The sequence below is a fragment of the Octopus sinensis genome, linkage group LG3 (assembly GCF_006345805.1).
Source record: "Octopus sinensis linkage group LG3, ASM634580v1, whole genome shotgun sequence".
Taxonomy (NCBI): Eukaryota; Metazoa; Mollusca; class Cephalopoda; order Octopoda; family Octopodidae; genus Octopus; species Octopus sinensis.
The window spans coordinates 103,430,770-103,452,640 of NC_042999.1; the positions used below are offsets into that span (position 1 = coordinate 103,430,770).

Sequence of the window (21,871 nt, forward strand, 5' to 3'; positions counted from 1 at the left end):
ATTTTCCCTTTTCTTTTCAAAAATGCATACTGTCGCACAGGAATGTAGTTACGATTCTATCTATCTTATCTATCTCTTCCACTCTGTGCATATATATATATATATATATATATATATATATTATATATATATATATATATATATATATATATATATACATTTAACATGTATATACACGGATATATTTGCATACACAAACAAATTTTATACTCACATTATGTGTAATAATTTAATTACTTAGCATTTTAGCGTTCAATTCACAACGTAAGGTAAGATATAAGGGTATATTGATACTTATATATATATATGAAAATTACAATAAATAGATAAATATCTATTAGCTTGACTATGGAAAAATTCTAGTATATAATTTAGTATTAAACATCTAATCGAAAAGATGGAAAATAAACTTACTATATCATTACAATAATGCTTCCAAACATACGTTGATGTAATACTTGATTGTTACACCTTATCCATTATACCATTATACCACTACAAAGGATTGTATTTGAACACTGACATCTTGATAACTGTGTTTATATTTATGTATGTGTGTGAGCTTGTGTGTGAGTATATATATATATATATAATATATATATATATATATATATATACATATGTTCGTAAACACAGGTATACTTACACTAGTAAATTTTTATATTTACAAAAACGTACGAAGCCAAAAACACATATAATATAATTTCATTACGAAACTTCAGTTGAAGATTTTTATTATCGAAGTAATAAAACTGGTTTCTATAACTATGTAGATGTAAATTTTATACATGAAAGTGGAAGTTACAAATGTCTTGCTAATTTCTTGAATATTGAAGTTTTTGTAGCCTCACTATGCATTTCAAAGGTTTATAGATCAATATTAGAGTCCTAATAGACATATATACTATGAAAAATTAATTAGACTATGAAATAAATGAGGTTCAAACTTAACAGCCACTTGGTTTCAGTTCCGGTCTTGCTGCGCAACACCTAGGGCAAGTGTCCTCCATTATAACTCCGAGTCGTCGAATGTTTTATGAGTGAATTTTTAGATAGATTTTTAGAAAGATATATTCAGTTGCAACTATTAGTGTCAGCCTTTGGTTTCGAAAATAATACACCTTTAAATGCTGCTTCCTGATGCCGCATCCTAAGATCTCCGACTTCTGTCTACTTTGACGACTGCAAAAGGCCATGGGTACTTCGAATACTCTGTTTTTCTTCTGTAATTGCAAAGAAATTAAACAGAACGCTTCATTACATATTACAATATTGTGAGCAGAAGTTCTGTCCAGTGAGAGGAATATGCGCCTAGTTTTTACTAAAAGTAGACTATCTAATAATTATCTGTGTTACAAAATGACATACATTTACTCTGTCTTTTCTAATTATTTCCTTTACGCACATAAAAAAATAAGAATTTAATCATCTTCCTACAAGCAAAAACTGCAAACTTGCTGAATCTAGGCGGAAAAAAATGTCGAAAATTTATTGAATTCATATTTTCTCTCTGAATTAGTTGTTTGGTTAGAATTTTTGCTTAGAATAATCTTTTGTATTATAATTCGTGTCAAAGTAAATATCTTTGTATTGTTTCTTTTGTTAGCTTTCTTCAATAGCGTCAGCCTAGAGTACGTTTCCTTTGGACTTATTCTTCTAATCTTACACAATTAATACATAAACAAACTCTTAGACAGGTGCAAAAATGAAGGTAAGTATGTATATGCGTGTGCGTATGTATATATATGTATTACGTGCGTATATATATATATATATATATATATATATATATATATACATATATTCATATGTATATGTGTATATATATGTATATATAATATATATATACATATATTCATATATATATGTGTATATATATGTATATATATTATATATATATATATATATATATATATATATAGATATATATATATATACATATATTCATATATATATATATGTGTATATATATGTATATATATATATTTATATATATATACGTACAGGCGCAGGAGTGGCTGTGTGGTAAGTAGCTTGTTTACCAACCACATGGTTCTGGGTTCAGTCTCACTGCGTGGCACCTTGGGCAAGTGTCCTCTACTATAGCCTCGGGCCGACCAAAGCCTTGTGAATGGATTTGGTAGACGGAAACTGAAAGAAGCCCGCCGTATATATGTATATATATATGTTTGTGTGTCTGTATTTTCCCCCTAGCATTGCTTGACAACCGATGCTGGTGCGTTTATGTCCCCGTCACTTAGCGGTTCGGCAAAAAGAGACCGATAGAATAAGTACTGGGCTTACAAAGAATAAGTCCCGGGGTCGAGTTGCTCGATTAAAGGCGGTGCTCCAGCATGGCCGCAGTCAAATGACTGAAACAAGTAAAAGAGTAAAAGAGTAAAGCGTACATATCTATGCATATATACATACATACGTATATATAAACATACGTGTATATATATATATATATGTATATATATATATGTATATATATATATTTGTATATATATATATATATATATAATATATATATATATATATACATATATGTTTGCTTGCGTGTGTGTGTATGTATGTGTTGATATATGCATGTGTGTGGGCCTGTGTGCATTCCGGAAGTACTTTCATACAGTATGGTTCCACTTTTACAACAAGGATAGTGAGCAAAAGAAAAATACCAAATGTAAGATATTTGCCACGCTAACAAGTTACAATTAACTACTAGCATATTCCAGAACTCCTCTACAATTGCTATATTCCGGAAAAATTTCTTTCTTGTAATTTTGCAGACGTCCCATGAAAACGCTTCTGGTGTATCCAACATATTCTATATATTCGTTGTTTTTGTTGTAGTTTACCTAAAGAACAGTGTCCATATTAACTTTAAAGAATTCCGTAACACACGGAAATATTGCTTATGATCATAAGAATTGATATGATAACATATACATATATAATTATATATGTATGTGTGTATAGCCACTATACACATTTATTTCTCTCCTTGTTTTTTTCTGTGTCCCTTTCTGTAGAAGAGCGTAAGCTCGAAACGTAAAAGACGTTTTCTGTTCCTGAGCGTTATACTAATACATCTGTTTGTTTTATGTATATATATATTACTGTCTTTTAGAAAAACATAAATTCGGAGTAAAAGCACCCTCTAAGAAGTAGAATAGTCTATATTTATTACTGGTGAAGACCGGTTTAATGAGCTACCCTGGGTTTCTCGCCATGGCGGATGCCTTTATGGCGTATCTTCAGACCCCAAGCTCTGTTGGCCTATGACCTCTTTAAAATGTGGAGGGGAAAACGATACGGTTGTGAACAAGGAGATCATCTCCCTTTTCTGCTGGCTATCGGCTTCGGGCGGTGTCGCCATCTTTCAGCTATGAGGGTAAACAATAGAGGGTTATCTCTCTCTCTCTCTCTCTCTCTCTCTCTCTCATCACCAATCAACTTCTGGCTGTAGTGTTATTTTCGCTATTACCGCTATTATGCGGTTCCCAACACGCCAGCAGAAATCTTCTAAAATGCAAGCAAGGCCCGAACATTTCTATTCTGGAGTTCAGTATGGTCCTTGTTATGTGCGAGTTTTTCAGAATTTCCATGCGTTCAGTTATACATAGCTTGCAGCTTTTCGTCCCATTGATAGAGGGACCCGGGCGCACGAGGATTTTCCATGAGATCGAGTGTGGAATTCCATCTTCCTTTAGTTGCCAGACATGGCTGGCCTGCGATGTAACGTATCTCCTTTCCGGGACCCTGAAGGAGGATCTTTAGTTGGAAACACGTTACATCACCATAGATCGTCATCGGTTACCTGTTTAAAGGTTTGATAGAAGTATGCATAATAATTTGGCTAGACTGAATGGTATGTTGGTTCGTGTGTGCATAGGGTGGTGTTATGTAAAGAGGAGGCATTGTTATGAGTCAGTGGGTTTAAAGTACATATCAGTTTCCAATAGCGAATTTATTTTTCTTATTAGAATGTCTAAGATGGGAAGATTATCGTTGCTGAATTCTATGGTGAATTGAATGTGTGGATTTATGTTTTTATAAGCTTTTGGATTTTTTTACAGCTCCAGAACTTTGTCTCTAACAAGTGAAACACCAAATATTGAATATTTTGTATTAAGGAATTAAGGAATACGCAATAACCGCAAAGTCAACCAACGATATATGATATTCGCACAAGGCATAGTCCGACCGGTATGTTTAAACTTATATTCTTTAATACACAGATCACGCCTTTGCATCCACACACACAATAAGAATTACATACATAGACTCATTCAAACAAACATACATGTGTATGCCACAGATTTGTGTAGCTGTGTATTTTTCTGTTGGTTCATCACACATTTCATGTGAATCGTTGAATTTACATTTTACAGTTAACATTTCCGAAAACAAATATGTAACTAGTATTTTCCAAATCGATTGTTAAATGTTGATAGAATGGACAAGTAGACTAAAATGAAGTCATTGTCTTTATTTATAACAATGAATGATTAAGAAATATATCCAGATTATAAGCAAATATATTAACACGTTTTATAAAATTCGGATATTCTCATATCGGTAGCCACTACACACATTTTTTTCTCTCCTTGTTTTATTCTGTGTCCCTCTCTGTAGAAAAGCGTAGGCTCGAAACGTAAAAGACTTTTTTCAATTCCTGAGCGTTATACTAATACATCTGTTTATTTTGTATATCACCTGTCTTCGTCTTTTGTTTTTTTCGTGAACTCTCCCCTGTATATATATATATAATTTCCCTTCATTTTGGCTTAATCAGTGTCAAATTTCAGATTTGGTTATGTGGTACAATCATGCCATGTATTCTTTCATGTGTATTCATTTTGTTTTTCCCACATTTAATTCTCACCTCATCTCATTATTCATTGTTTTTAACTCCATTCTATTGTAACTGACTCTGACTGTCTGTACAATGTTAATGCAAATATTTACTAGTGGAAGATATACATTTCTAACTTTCTTTCACTGTAAGTAAACATTACCAGCCATTGGAAAATAGTATTTATTTATTGTTTTACCTCTAGATTAAGTAAATACAGTATTTATTCAATATATAAGTTAGATATTTCTAATATACTTGATAGGACATTTTGTCATTCTTTCCTTTATATAAATGTATGCGTTTCAGTGTGTTTAAGTAGAATCCTTTTTTATTACAGTTGTCCTATTTCGTTATTAGTCCCATATGTTTTGTTGGAACAAAAATATTCCTAAATACGTTAATTTAATAGTGCTCAAGACCTTTTCGGTCTCATCATTAGATTGAAGTGATGTAAACGTTAGCTGATTGTTTACCTGAGCTGCCGTACGTTCTAAAGTCTCATAGGAATACTATCATAATTGATAAAGTCATCAACGTCGAATATAAAAATTACACAAAGCTTAAGTGTTGCTGTTTATAGCTTTGTTATAGCTTTATTTTTCTATTTTGGGTTTTGTTTTGCTATTAGAAATACTCATTATTTATTCTATTTTGTGAAGTTGTAGTACTGACAATTAAGGTACTGTATTATAATGAAGTAAGGAAACACCTTTTTTGTAAATGCATGTTTAACCAACAAGAGATTGTTATAGTCGTGAGAATATATTACAAAACCATCAGAATGTAAGACCTAATGTTAATCCCAATTTAAAATAGAATGTTCACGAAATAACAAACGAGTATAAACTGTAGAATATATTTTAAACAGCTAATGTAATAGATAAAAGTCAAGGAAAATATGTATGCTGTAAACTCCATGACTCAAGTTCCTACATCGAACTTACAAGTGTAACATCTCGTCTGTTGACCAGATATTTACAGCAAAGAGTCTTTCCAGATCATTATAATACAACCAAATAGACGAAAAGGTTCGTTAGAACATTGTTTCCTATCTCCAGGAGTGCGATCCAAAGTTGCGTTACCAAGATTTTTCAATGATTCACAAAGTAATTTTTTAAAGTATTATTTTTGTTCGAAAGTGTAAAATAATTTCCAAATGTGTTACTGTTATACAAGATATACATGGCTACTTACATTCAGTGTCACAAAGATATTTGATACATACTAAAAATGTATTTACTCTCTGAATTTTCCCAGACCAATGAACAGGAAACTGTAGTTAAAAGAATTACCAAACTACGAATGAGTAGACTCATACTTAACTTTTTTTCCCAGTAACATACATTGTTGTTGGTTATTTCTTGTATGCAAAAGAACCTGCGTTCTTTAAATTTAAATATCTAAAGAAAAATCTATTTACAAAATGACAGAAAATAACTTTTATTATGAAAGAAATGAAAGCCAGCCTTATATATATTTATTCCATCTCCGGAATATACAGACATTCATACACATACATATTCATGTGCGTGTGTGTATGTGTATCAGTGTGTGTATCTGTGTGTGTGTGCTTGTGTGTGATTTATTTGGCAATATTTTGACAAGAAATTGGCTTATACAAAGTTAATTTAACAACCCTGCTGTTACATCCTTCCTAATCTCAAAGTAGAAATTGAATTCTGGAAGAATCAGACTACTTAGGCCTATTTCAGAATTTTTTACAAATATATCACTATTTTATATTTTCTTTATGCCATTTGGCTGTTCTATAATTATATGTAGCTGTCAGTTGATATAATCCCTAATGTCAGAGCAGGAATACAAACCCAAAATTTTATAATTGGGATTTACATTTATTACCACAGAATAGTCAAATCGCAATTACTAATATTGTTTGAAGTGTCAAGCAAAGAATCACTGAAGTACATGGAACTATCAAGCACGAAAAGGAAAAATATTTTAGCAATAGAAAAAGTTTGTATTTGAAAACAAAACACTGCTTAAGGACTGGATGGTCCAAACAATAATACTATGCTAACAGGAAAATTCTGATAGATAAGTTTATTGATATTCGTGATAATTGTTTTGTTAAATTAAACATTTCAACTATATTTATGATTTAAGTTTCTGGTTAAAGTAGTTTACATATTAACATGTAAGTTACATTATGTTGAAGACATTAATATCTTCCATTTAATATCTTCCATCACTAAGATTGCTTAATGCATAACGTTTTAACACACATATATGGGTAGTAGGAAACAGCAGTATAATTTTTATAGAATTTTTTATGCAAAGGAAAAAAAAGTATTTTTTAGCAAAATCAAACAAATCTATATATACATTTTATTTGGAGGGGATGGGGTAATCGTCTTAAAATAATAACCTGCTGTAGATCATTATTCGTAGAGTTTAAGAACCATTACTTTCTAAAATCCGAGCTTCTTGATTTACATTTTAGTGTCTTCTCTTATATATATGTGTGTTTGTATGTATGTATGACATATAGAGATAGTTAATTATAGTGCAACTGTGCTGAGAAAAATGCTAAGTGATTTAATAGACATGTTAAGCTCTTGCTGACTTCTTGGAGAATTTCAAATCAATTAGGGAAACGGCTGGCATCTTGATAGCTTTCTCTATTAATTTGAAATAATTTAATTTTAATTTAATGTTAGAACTTGTTTCCCACAGCTATTAATTTCCTATGCGATGCTTTTTAGTAGTACTCAACAAATATTTAGTAGTGTATTTGCTGTAGAAATGAAATTAATTATCACTATTTTGTGTGTGTTTACAGAAGCGAAAAGAGTTTCTTAATTACGGCAATAGTTCATGAGTTTACGTATTTAAAGCTGATATTTATTATTTATTTTGTTTTACATATTTTCGCTAACTTCATCAATTCAATATGGAACTCATGAAATTTTAATAAATTAATTAAAATAATCATTGATATTCTACTAATTAGAAACATTTATCAGCTATGGGCTCACTTTGTAAATGCCGTAATGGACGTTGGAAATAACAGAAACAGTGTTTATAATTTAACGAAAGTTATATCCTTTGTTGTATGTCAGTGGAGGTCATTATACCATTATTAAGCACATGCTTTGCTTCTATCTCACTTCCTTTATAATTATTATTATTATTATTATTATTATTATTATTATTATTATTATTATTATTATTATTATTATTATTATTATTATATTATTATTATTATTATTATTATTATTATTGTTATTATTATTATTATTCAACTATATACCAATTTAGCAGATTAACTAACCGATTGTTTTAATTAACCGTTTGGTCAATCACTTTCAGTCAGACCTAGAATAGACAGAGAGCATATCATTAAAGTTGCGAATGGTGACAAAAGGACTTTGGCGAGCTTTTGCAGCGTTCTCATTTAATTGTAATTCTTGGCCGGTTTCTTGGATTCTGTGTTATATACTGGCTCAACCTGGGTGGGTCGCAAGTCCATTGCAGGAGCACCCATTCGTGTCAACTGAATGGTCTGGAGAAACATCAAATACAGTGCTTTGCTCAAGAACACAACACATCGCCCGGTCAATGAATCAAAACAACAATATTACGATCGTAAGACACCCCAATCGCTAAATCACATATTTTCGCACTTAGGCTACAATAATCAATAATCACTTCCTTTTCAATGTGAGCTATTTAGTTTCTATTTCTAGCAAGTCCAGTACTCTGTCTACATATCAACACTAGATCTACAAGAAATGGCGCCCAAATCTATCTCAAATCATGCGCTGCCATTTTAAAGGAAAAGGAGCACATATTAGATAATATACTCTTAGGTATAATGTCTAAAATATAAGGGCAGTCAGAAATAGAATACCTTAGCTTATAAATTTGCAAAACCAGGTTTACCCCGGAGTCTAAACATCATCAACAACAACAATGAAAAAATCCACGGTAGTGTTGGCAACATAATACAAGTTGCTGGTTCTGTGAAAGATCTTTCTTCTAATAGCACAAAGGAATTATTAGATAACAATTGTTATTACTTCGTCTTCCACGTTTTCATTTCGTTTAAATATTAATTTTTATCTTCTCTATTTTTCAAATGCAATTCCCCTTCTTTACGACATTGCCTCGTCATTTTCCATTCTCCTGATTGTTTTCATATTCTGCCTACAAATGCGAAGAATCCAAATCAATGTCCATTGAAGCAAGAGAAAAAAAATAGCACAAATACTGAATACTTTTCAACAAAACTCAAGACAGCGAAAAAGTGGAACGATTATATAAAGCTTAAGGCTGAATGGAACATACTTGATTACAGGTTTGCTCGTTCAGGAATGACAGAATACTATTAAAAACAAAACACAACTTCTACGTCATTTGCTTATGAACACACCGAATTGAATCGATCTGGTTTGGTAGAAAACAGGATCGTGCGACAGTAGGGCTAAAATGTATATATATATATATATATATATATATATGCATAATATGCATAACATGTGTAATGTGCATAAGCGTGTTTGTATTAAGTGAGTGTTATTTCAAATTTAGTTTCAAATTAATTGCGGAATCTTTATTGATAGACAAATGGACTCATTACTGAGAGTAGAGTCAAATTTATTGTGAAATTTGTGAAATTCTTTATGTTTTGCTTAACTCTCTATGCACTTGGCTGAAATGGTCGTGTGACAAAATTCGAAGTCACGGGTAACACGAAAATCACTAAATAAGGTTACCATATATGTTCTTTTTTCTTTTACTTGTTTCAATCATTTGACTGCGGCCATGCTGGAGCACCGCCTTTAGTCGAGCAAATCGATTCCAGGACTTATTCTTTGTAAGCCTAGTACTTATTCTATCGCTCTTTTTTGCCGACTCGCAAAGTTATTGGGACGTAAACACACCAGCATCGGTTGTCAAGCGATGTGGGGGAACAAACACAGACACACATTCACACACACAAATATATATACATATACATATATACGGTGGGATTCTTTCAGTTTCCATCTACCAAATCCACTCATAAGGCTTTGGTCGGCTCGAGGCTATAGTAGAAGTCACTTGCCCAAGGTGCCACGCAGTGAGACTGAACCCAGAACCATGTGGTTGGTAAGCAAGCTACTTATCACACAACCACCGTGAAATATAAACGAACTTTGTTTCACTTTATCATACTTCGATACAAAAAATCCACTACTTACCACACAGCCACTCCTGAGCCTCTCTCTCTCTCTCTCTCTCTCTATATATATATATATATATATATGCCTCTTCTCTCCATAGAAACATAAGTGTATCCATATGTATATAAAAAAAAATATCGTGTATGCGCGCGCGAAAGAGAGTTTATGTGTGTAGCAATATAATCGTTTTTATTCAGATAGTCGGATGACATGAGGGCAGACTGAAACTTTTTTATGGTTGATGGTTGAAGGAAACCGTAGACGAGAAAGGAGTTCTAGGAAAAGAATTTTTTGTTTGGCAAGATTGGGTATAATGTATGATATTTCATATATTGTATTAAGTGAGACTTAGTGAGGATGATAAATTATTTATGTGTGTGTTTTTTTTTGTATATTTAATATGATATATTGTGGCGGTTGTTGTTTAACTCCAGAGCAATGCTGATTGTGCAGATGTATGATGAAAGATGTTCCATCCGAATCCACCCCTTTCTTTACGTATCTAAGATTACGTTAAAAATGTATATCCTTCCCTTGTTTGAAAATGGTGATTGTGAATCGAAGAATATAATTATTTCAGGTGTTTCAGGTATGAGTATGCATTCGGTATAAATAATACAAAACTATTATCCTCATATTTATACAAAAGTATTATCTTCATATTTGTACACATATTTAGTTTAAATTGTATCATTAACTTAACCATATTGTTCTTCGGAGCTCACTTTGTAAGAGCTGCCTATTGAGATTTATATGTTGATTTAATGTTTCCAAATTTTCAAGCGTTAAAAGAACACAATCTGCAAACCAGCAGAAAATCTTCATCCAGGTGGATATTTGAGTCAAATATATCTCAAATCATATCTTACTCACTTAAAAATATGACGGCTACATCAGAAAATGTTAGCTTTAGATATACAAAAACACGTTACAGTTGTAGTTAGAATTCATTTAATTTTAGGTTAGCTCGATCAGTGCTGAATCTGAGGCTAAGCAACAAAAATAAAGTTAGAAAGCTAACCACCAGAAGTGCCGCTTTCAAAGTTTTCCATCTATATGTATTCTTTTAATTATAAATGAAATATATAGCCCCCAGTTAAATCAGTAGGTAGATTATCCTCTTTAAATTTATTACTGTTTCATTTCACAGCTTTGAATTCAGTTTTGAATTCAACAAGATATCATTCGCCTTAGGTATTTTCTTTACTCTTCTTAAGAACAAAATGATAAGTCAAATTTGTGTCAAATATTTCAGGAATTCCTGCTAAGCTGAAAAATTTCTTGATGTGTAAAAAGGAAGAAAAGCAGGGGGAATTTTACTGTTGCCTTGTTGAATTTTTAAATGAAATCTTTAAGAATTAAAATCTGAGAAGAATACAGGGAGGTCAAACGGAGAATATAAACATCATAAATAAAACAACAAATTTTATTTGAAGCTTCTTAAAGTAATGATCGTAGACGAATCAGCAACGGAAATTAGCCAGACACTAGGAACTGGAAGTCTTTATTCTGGGGGAAATAACGAACTTCTGTTAGCATGTTTGATCAGTATTTAAAATCTACTCATCCGAGTATTTCTAAACTTTTTGTTTTTATCAGAAACAATTTGGTATCTAGACATGAAGATTTTCATCTTATTATTTCATCTATTTCCTACATATTGCCGTATATATTTGTTACATACAGGAATTTTCAAAAATATACATTCCAACTATTGATAAGTCGCCATTTATGTGAATACATTATTGGCAGTGATATATTTCGTAAAGTTTTCTGTAATCTGTAGAGAAAACATACATGTATATAACCAGAGCAATTGTCTATAGAGAAATATGCTCCCTCGTGTTGGAAAGAGTATGCTAAAGGATTATGATTGTGTTTGATTGCAGATACTATTCCGTATTCATAATTTGTCATTTCGAAAAATTACATAAAAAATTCAGTGACTGTTTTCAATCGTTGGAGCAGCCTTCGTTTTGCTGATGAAAGGAACGCATAAACTACAAGCTCTGCGTAGTGATGGAGTGAAATAGAAGCTTCGAACTTGCGCGCGAGCACGCACGCGCGCGCGCACACACACACACATGCACACTTACACATAAACATATATATATACAAAGAGAGAGACAGACAGAGAAATGGAGCAAGTTAGATAAATCGATATATACATGTACACACACGCACACAAACACACACATATACATATACACATGCATACATATATACATACATACATATATATATATATATAATATATATATATATATATATAATAAACCTTTACATAAATAAATAACGTGAAATACACGAAGGGACGAACAAAAAGACAAACGGGTCATTCAAAGCCTTCATTATATATGTATATGAGCAGTAGTTATAAGAAAACAAGTGTCATTCATAGTAAATTCACCATTGAGTATCGGTTTTCAGTTTAAGTAGTAATCACTTAGCATGTTGTATATAAATCCAGTGATTCACAAAAAAATATTTTTCGCATGGAAAAAGCATAAAGTCAAAAGTGTTGGGAATTGAATATAGATAAATTTTTCCATATGACTGCCATGCAAAATTATACGTACATAACTATATCAAAATGTCTGCTTACCATTGAACAAATGCATGCAAATAAAGTAAACTACCCTATCAGACCATCGTTAGATACAACTATGATGATTAGATGATCTTTATTAGTTAACTTACTTTATTTGCATCTATTTGTGAACAATTGATTGTATTGTGTAATGCTGAGCACAAATATTAAGGTAAACACATGCATATAGCTTTTCACACCGAAATTAATAATACTACATGATGAAGGATACGAAATGCTTGTAACAGCGTAGAAATCATGTGGAAAAAATCCATATTATTCTCTCACATTTGATTTTAAGCTTCACTGATGTGTGTGTGTGTGTGTGTGTGTGTGTGTGTATGTATATGTGTGGGTGTACGTGTGTGTGTGTATGTGAGTGTCTGCGTGTATGTATACATATGTGTGTGTATATATTTATGTGTGTGTATGTATGTATATATATTTATATAAGAGAGTTTGTATGTGTGTGAGTGTGTGCATGTGTCCGTGCGCGTATGTTCCTTATGCATTCGAAAACTAAGTTCAGTAATTTTTCGGTTACCTAATAAATTTTCTTTTCTTTTACATATTTACTATTTTATCTCACCAACCAGCTTTAGTTATTTGAAAAACACAGCTCTACAACGACCAGATTTTATTAGAAAGTGAAAATAGTCTCATATTTTACTCTCGAGACTGCTCTAATCTCGTCGACCCTAAGAAAATCTAAGCTAAGAGCACTAGATTCTTTGGACGAAAGCAAGCGAATGTATACGAAAATAAGGACAAAAAAAACCCGGGGAAATGGTACACAATTACAAATACAAACAACAGCACAGAGGTAGGGGTAGAGGGATTGATGAATTAGGGATGAACGAGAAAGAGAGAAAAAGGAAAGGGACTATGAAGTAAAGGAGGAGGGAAGGCCAAGAAATGTGACACATAAATATGAAGTACAGTTGTTCGATCTACTGAGCTACCAAGCCCATTTCCTTAGCATGTATGTGCTTGAGTATTCTACAAACATGTTATCTTTAGCATACATCGCATGCGCGAAACATTGTGGGCTTTCGAATGACTGAACCACCGGGATCGAAACCGAGACTTCTTGATTGATAATCATTCGGCCATGTTGCGTACATATACATATGTATGTATGTATGTATGTATGTATGTATGTATGTATGTATGTATGTGCATATGTATGTATGTATGAGTGTGTGTGTGTGTGTGTGTGAATATATGTATGTATAACTACATCAATTAATGCAAACGAAGTTGCAGGTATTACGTCAATGTTATCCTTCTCCTAGGGAATTGCGTAAATAAATATTAGGAGTCTCTCACTCATAGCTATTGGATAGTCTTCGTTCTGCCGAATTCAGCCACTTTTTTTAAATCTTTAATCTGAGTTATTTACTATGTTTGGCCGTAGCCGTAAACGGCAAAATACTCAATAAATAGTTCCATGACGGTGGGAAAGCATGTGTTAGCGTGTATTGTGAGGACTCTGAATATCTGTTGCCAGAGGCATCCATGGTTACCATATCTGTACAAATGAGTGTAGGCCCCTCACAGGACTAAAATTCACTTCCGTCCTCCTCAAGTTTAATAGAACAGTCAAGTGATGCAATGGCCGGAAATCGAATTGCAGTTATCGTCGTGTATGTATGTATGTACGTGTGCATGTGTGCGTGTGTATGTATGTGTGTATGTATGTGTATGCATGTGCATGTATGTATGCCTGTATGTGTGTATGTAAGCATGTATGTATGTATTATGTATGTATGCATGTTTGTGTGTATGTATGTGAGTGTGCATATATGTATGTATATGTATGTGTGTGTGTGGTGTGTATGTATGTATGTATGTATGTATGTATGCACACATGAATTTCGATAATCTTGGCTTGATGCTATTGCGTGATACCTTATGCGAATGTCTTTTACTGTAAGCTCGGATCAACTGTGAACAAATCTATGTGGAAAAGAATAGGATATATTACATTAACGATACATGTGTTTGTGTAATACTTTGCCACTTGCTGCGCTAATTTTTTGAGCAGGTTCTACAGCTGATCGAGCAGCACAAAATTGATGGATATGCGTTCTGCTCGGAACCAATTTACACACACTCACGCGAAGACACGTACGCACACAGCACACTCAAGTTTATATGAATGTAAATATAAATGTATGTATGCATTATGTATGAGATATATACATACGTCGAGCTTCCGCACAGTTTCCAACTGTGAAATTCCAGTCATAAGTATTTGTTAAATCGAAGCAAAAGTGTGACGCACGTAGCCAGTGATGCGCAGAGCGATCTGACTCTAAACATCTTTGCGGGAAGCAAACCTTTTAATTGTATGGTTATATCTTGGAGTTTTTCTCATACAACCCACGTCATACAACCCACGCAATCCACACTCTTATTCTATTGTTTCCTTTCTCACATACATACACACGCTATGTGTGTATCTCTATCTCAGTCTGTCTGTCTGTCTCTCGCTCTCCCTCTCTCGCTCTCCCTCTCTCTCTCTCTTTCTCCCTCTTTGCACTCTCTGCATAACCAAGATTATACGTAGCTCATCCAGCTATATACTAAATAAGCTTACAAACAAACTCAGTATAATAGAATAATTGTTTTCCACAAAAGTGTCAACATTATCTAAATTTAATATTCTAGTTTTGAATAACACAAAAAATATCAGCTTTTTAAATTTTAAAAGATCACATTTTTCTAAATATTAGAATATTTTCTCTTCTATTCATATTGTAGTCGACCTATTTCTTCTTCGTCTTTTTCTAATGCTTTTATTCAGATCTATATTCACAATTTTATGAGCCTCTTTCTTTCCTTCACTTTTTATCATCTCCGATTTAACTTCCGGTAAGGATTCATATTAACAAAAATGGATTTCTGATTCACTTCCGCAAAACTGAAGAGGCGGAAGAAGTAAAATGAAAAACAATCTTTCTTACATTCTCTCACATTCTTTCTTTTGATATTTATCTATTTCTCTTTACAAGCTCACACACATAAGTATATATCAAGGAAGACATTAGCAAGCAATAATGAAAGATCCCATGAGGTAAAAAGTTATTTCTAGTCGATCTCGATCGCTTGTATGAGTATGATTTTTTTTTAATTACCAAGCATTTTAAAAACAAATTTAAGATCTTACACGTCGGAAGTTATATTAATCATGATATGAAAACGAAAATGATTAGGGCTGCACACCGATCAATGCACATAGAATACAAAAAAAAAAAAGAAACAGCCCCCAAAAAACCGATAGAATAAGTACTAGGCTTACAAAGTATAAGTGCTGGGGTCGATTTATTCGGCAAAAAGGTGGTGCTGCAGCATGGTCGCAGTCAAATGACTGAAACAAGTAACAGAGTAAATATATATGCATATGTATATATATATATAAACACATACATATATATACATAAATATATATACATAATATATAATATATATAATATTTATAATACATATAGTATATAATAAAGTAGTGCGTGAGTATATATGTAAATAGGTAAGAAGCTTGTTTCTCGACCACCTGGTTCCGGGTTCAGTCCCACTACGTGGCACTTTGGGCAAGTGTCTTCTACAATACTCTCGTGTGTTGAAAGGAATTCTTAGAGGTTTGGATAATTCACATTTGGAAACATGGGTGGTTCGTTCACCATCCTTTAATAATCCTTATTCAGGGACCTTATGAGCAGGATGGGCTACTCGACCAGAAAAAATCCTAACTGGGCTCTACCTACAAAGTCATGCGCTGTTTATCTTGATATGAGATCACCATGTCGCGCACATATGGTTGTGATGCATGTGCCTGGTGTACCCTTATCAGTCGGGTAGTCATGATGGGTATACTGGGCTTCGTATATTTTACCTCAGTGTCACTTTGATGGCATGCACTGCTCTCTCACTCAATAATAATAATAATGATTCTTTCTACTATAAGGCCAGAAATATTTGTGGGGAGGGGATTACTCAACTGGTACTTCTTTTATCAACTCCAAAAGGATGAAAAGCAAAGCCGATCTCGGCAGAAGTTGAACTCAGAACGGGCAGACAGACGACATAACTATTTCTTTACTACCCACAAGGGTCTAAACACAGAGGAGACAAACAAGGACAGACAGACGGATTAAGTCGACTATATCGACCCCAGTGCGTAACTGGTACTTATTTAATCGACCCTGAAAGGATGAAAGGCAAAGTCGACCTCGGCGGAATTTGAACTCAGAACATAACGACAGATGACACACCGCTAAGCATTTTTCCCGGCGCGCTTACGATTCTGTCAGCTCGTCGTTTAATGATAATAATAATCCTTTCTAATTAAAGCACAAGGCCTGAAATTTTGAGGGGAGGGGACTAGTCGATTATATCGAACCCATTACTTAACTTGCACGTAATTTATCGACCTCGAAATGATGAAAGGCAAAGTGGAATTTGAACTGAGAATATAAAACGGACAAAATGCCACTAAGCATTTTAACACAAGGCCAGCAATTTAGGGGAGGGTACTAGTCGATTACATCGCCCCCAGTGCCCAGTTGGTGCTTAATTTATCGTTCCCGAAAGGATAAAAGGTAAAGTCGGCTTCGACCCCCAAGAACTGCCAACTCACCGACTTATAATGGTTTCAAATATTGTCACAAGGGCAACAGTCTTGAGGGAGGTGATGAGTAGTTTACATCGATCCTGAAAGAATGAAAGGCAAAGTCCCCCTCGGCGGAATTTGAACTCAGAACACAACGACAGACGAAATGCCGCTCAGCATTTTTCCCGGCGTGCTAACGATTCTCTCACCTCAATGATAATAATGTTGATTGTAATAATAATAATAATAATAATAATAATAATAATAATAATAGTAATAATAATAATAGAGATTACCATGTCGCGCACATATGGTTGTGATGTATGTGCCTAGTGTTCTCTTATCAGACGAGTTGTCATGACAGGTGTATTGGGCTTCGTATATTTGAATCCCAGTGTCACTTGATGGCATGCACTGCTCTCTCACTCAATAATAATAATAATATGTTTGTGTGTGCATGTGTGTGCGTTTTTGTTTTTTTAGACTCTCCCCACCGCTTGAAAATCGGTGCTGAGGGTTTACGTCCCCGTAAATTAGTGGTTTGGCAAAAAGCGACAGAATACGTACTAGGCCAAAAACAAAAATGATTGCGGTCAATTTGTTTGACTAAATGTATCAATGCGGTACTCAAACAGCGCTACAATCCAATGCCGGAAACAAGTAAAAGGTGTCGGATGAAAAATATCGCTATTTGTAACGTAATCAAACTGTGTCAGAACTAAATTGTTTTATCTCATTTTCGTAAGTGTGCAAGCGCTAAGAACATGGATTAATTTACTACACAGCATTTTTGGCCAATTCCACAATGAGGATATATTTATTTATTATCTACAGAGCGACCTTGACCGAATATCATCAACGGAATATAAAATACTTGGATCTAGTGTAGTTTTAATCAGATATATCAACTATGGAGTGACCGTGATACAATATATGGAACTAGTTCAAAAATATATTGAGCTAAGATTAATCAGATACAGGCAAACACGAAAAGAACTGCCAAAACAATATGAAGCATGAGTAAAACAAAAATGAAAAACGACTAAAGAAAAATAATCTGCGAAAAAGTTGATAAATTAAACCAAATAACATGCAATACAAATATTAAGGAATAGAAATGGTGCAGAAAATTAGCAAACAGTCGGTTGTGTCCAAACATGAGGAAATTATACTTATTGACACCTTCTAGTGAAATATATGTATGTATGCTTACTTTCTGTGAGTGTGTCTGTATATGTGTGCCAATATATTTGTGTGTATGAGTGTGTGCTTGTGTGTGTGTGTGTGTGCACGAGCGAGCGTGTGTCTGTTTCAATAATTGGGGGCAATGCCAAATGGAACGTATTGGGAATAAGCTTGAAGTTAATAATACTTAATAATACGATATGCTAGCGACTTAAAACAAACTATAGACACATAGGATATATACATACGTACATACAAAAATGTATATATGTATGCATGCATATAGAGTTAAAACCAAATATATAAGAGTTACACTATACATATGCAGGTGTGTGTGTGTGTACACATGTTTGTATATATGTGTATATATATATATATATATATATATATATATATATATATATATATATACACATATATCTGTGTACTTATATATACATATATATATGAGTACTTATCTATATATAGAAGTATATATATAAATATATATGTGTGTGTGTGTGTGGAGAGAGAGAGAGAAAGAGAATGAAGTGATATCTGAAAATGATATTTTCTTATTTTCTTATATATTCTTTATGTACTTTAAACACAATCTGAGGTTGATAGATCTGCAGAAGAATGTGACGATTCGGTGTAATGGAATTAAGAATCAACTGATCCACGATATTCCAAACAAGAGCACATTTGGCAGAAGTTCAATATTAATTCTATGCATAAAATGCTGGGTTTTTTTTACCCTATATTGGCTTCTGTCACTCCACCTTTCTCTTTCTCATTGTCTTTCTCTCTCTCTATCCTCACTCTCCTTTTCTGTCTCTCTGTTTCTCTCTCTCTCTCTCTCTCTCTCTCTCTCTCTTTCTCTCTCATGCTCTCTTCTGGATTGCCAAATCTTAAAATACTTCACTTCAAGAAGAAAAATTGAAAAAATGTTATACGGCTGCCAAATTATTTTAGAGAAAATCTGTTATATGAACGTAACCATACATTTGTGTGTATGCGCGTGTGTGTGTGTGTTTGTGCATGCGCGAATGCATATAAAATATATACATACATCCTTTATCTTTTATCTGTTACTTATTTCAGTCGTCAGACTGTGGTCATGCTGGAGCACCGTCTTGAAGAGTTTTAATCGAATGAATCGATCCCAGTACTTTTATTTTAAGTCTAGTTCTTATTCTATCGATACTTTTTGCCGAAACGTTAAGATACGGGAATGTAAACACACCAACACCGGTTGTCAAGCAGTGGTGAAAGACAAACACTGACACAAACACACACGCGCACATACACACACTCACATACACAGATACATACACACACACACACATAATGTCAGGTCGCTCTTGAGTACTACTGGTACCATGTAGTCCACTACAACGTGTTCCATGGTCGGGTCGTCGGCGACTAAACTAACTGGCAACCCCACCAGGCCCCACACGATGTAGGTAAAGAAATTTGAGAAATTTGAAAAGAATATATGAAACCGGTTATTTCTCCGAAAACTTTTTTACTATACACAAAATGTTCTAACATTTTTCTAACATAATGACTTAAATATATTCTTTAACCTTATAACACAAGCCTTCTGTAGTTTTTTTCACTCTTTCATATATATATATATATATATATATATATATATATATATATATATATATATATATATATATATATATATATATATATGTATACATATAAACATAACGGGCTTCTTTCAGTTTCTGTCTACCAAATATATTCACAAGACTTTTGGTCGGCCTGAGGCTATAACAGAAGACAATATGGCGGCGAGCTGGCAGAAACGTTAGCACGCCGGGCGAAATGCGTAGCCGTAATTCGTCTGTCGTTACGTTCCGAGTTCAAATTCCGCCGAGGTCGACTTTGCCTTTCATCCTTTCGGGGTCGATAAATTAAGTACCAGTTACGCACTGGGGTCGATGTAATCGACTTAATCCCTTTGTTTGTCCTTGTTTGTTCCCTCTGTGTTTAGCCCCTTGTGGGTTGTAAAGAAATATATAACAGAAGACACTTGCCCAAGTTGCCGCACTGGGGATATATGAGGTGTAGTATTAGTCAGGTTATCATGGTAAAAATCAGTTAGTTATTCTCTAGCATAAACACGGCTTTTATAGAAAATACAGATGACTCGATTCGCCCCATATCAACACTAGATACCGAATACCGATAAGCACATAGATATTATATAATCTCTTTTCGAAAGCAACAAATATTCCTTATTGTTCGAGAATCAAATTTGTCAGTAAAGGGAAGGATGAGGTAGTCGAATTCGACATCTGTTTCAAAAGCTGTATCTTTTATAACAATACGAATGTCTTGTAGCCACCAGGTTTTCTCTTTCATCGTGTACATATGACTGTTTAGTTGAAAATACTCTACTGTAATAGAAAATACAGAAGAAAGCCTGGCTTGCAGAAATAATCCAACAAGTGGGAATGGAGATTGGTATCAGTAATGTACCATTTGCGTTCCCTATTCACCGATTACCTCAACGAGATAAATAGGAGTGTGGTTTCATTTCATTACCTGCATATTCAAATTACTTACTAGATGCAGTTGATTATAATCTCATTAATACATACGTGGCGTCAATAACGGGCAGCCAGCAAGCCAAGAGCTGAGATGATTATAACTAAGGATAGATGAATATTGGTAAAAACTGCTCATATGGTTTAAAAAGAAAGAGGAAAGAAGAATATACAAAAAGAAAAACGTGTTGACAGTAATGTATTACTTGTATGAATATACACATGGTAACATTCTTCCATAACAGACACATACACACACGTGAAACTATGCAGACGTACGCATACGAAGCTTATTAGTATATACATATAACTATATAAGCATATGTAATCAAATATACATGCACATATACATACATATACATGCATATATAGATATAGATATATCAATATATCTATACATACGTACGTCTATATATGTAGCTACTACATACTCGTTCAACAAACGCATATACTAAAAAATAAAAGAAAATACAGGTACAGGCACATACACACTTAGACGTTAATCTTTACAAAACAACTACCATCCTACAATATTAAAATAAAGGAATAATAACAAGTATATATCTAACCATATATATATATATATATATACATGCACACGTTCGCTGGAATCTAATTAAATATGATGGCAGAAATAAGAAACCATGTGACAAAAATCTAAAATGCGGCAGGTGAACAAAGTTACGTATATAGTTGTAGATGCATAAATCCACACGCACAAAAAAGCACACACGCACATGCACGTACGTTTAAGGTTGCTAGACATATAGGAAACGATACGACAATATATAGGTTGTAAGAGGTAGGATATAATATCATAGGCGAATGGGAAAGTGATCGAAGTAATAAGTTAGCCGTTGGGAGAGAAAGGTGTGGAAAGTATATTAATCTCAT

General features: G+C 33.4%; 1 protein-coding gene across 3 annotated transcripts in view; it reads left to right on the plus strand.

Annotated features, from left to right (window-relative positions):
* LOC115209514 (acetylcholine receptor subunit alpha-type acr-16-like) overlaps positions 1–21,871 on the plus strand; it is a 619,054-nt gene that overhangs the window by 290,909 nt on the left and 306,274 nt on the right. For 2 of the 3 annotated variants that reach the window (XM_036501210.1, XM_036501209.1), the window contains exon 4: positions 4,080–4,209. The exons of the other annotated variant lie outside the window; for it this stretch is intronic. The gene's annotated coding sequence lies outside the window, so the exon portion shown is untranslated. The remainder of the gene's footprint in view (positions 1–4,079; positions 4,210–21,871) is intronic. 3 annotated transcript variants of the gene reach the window in all.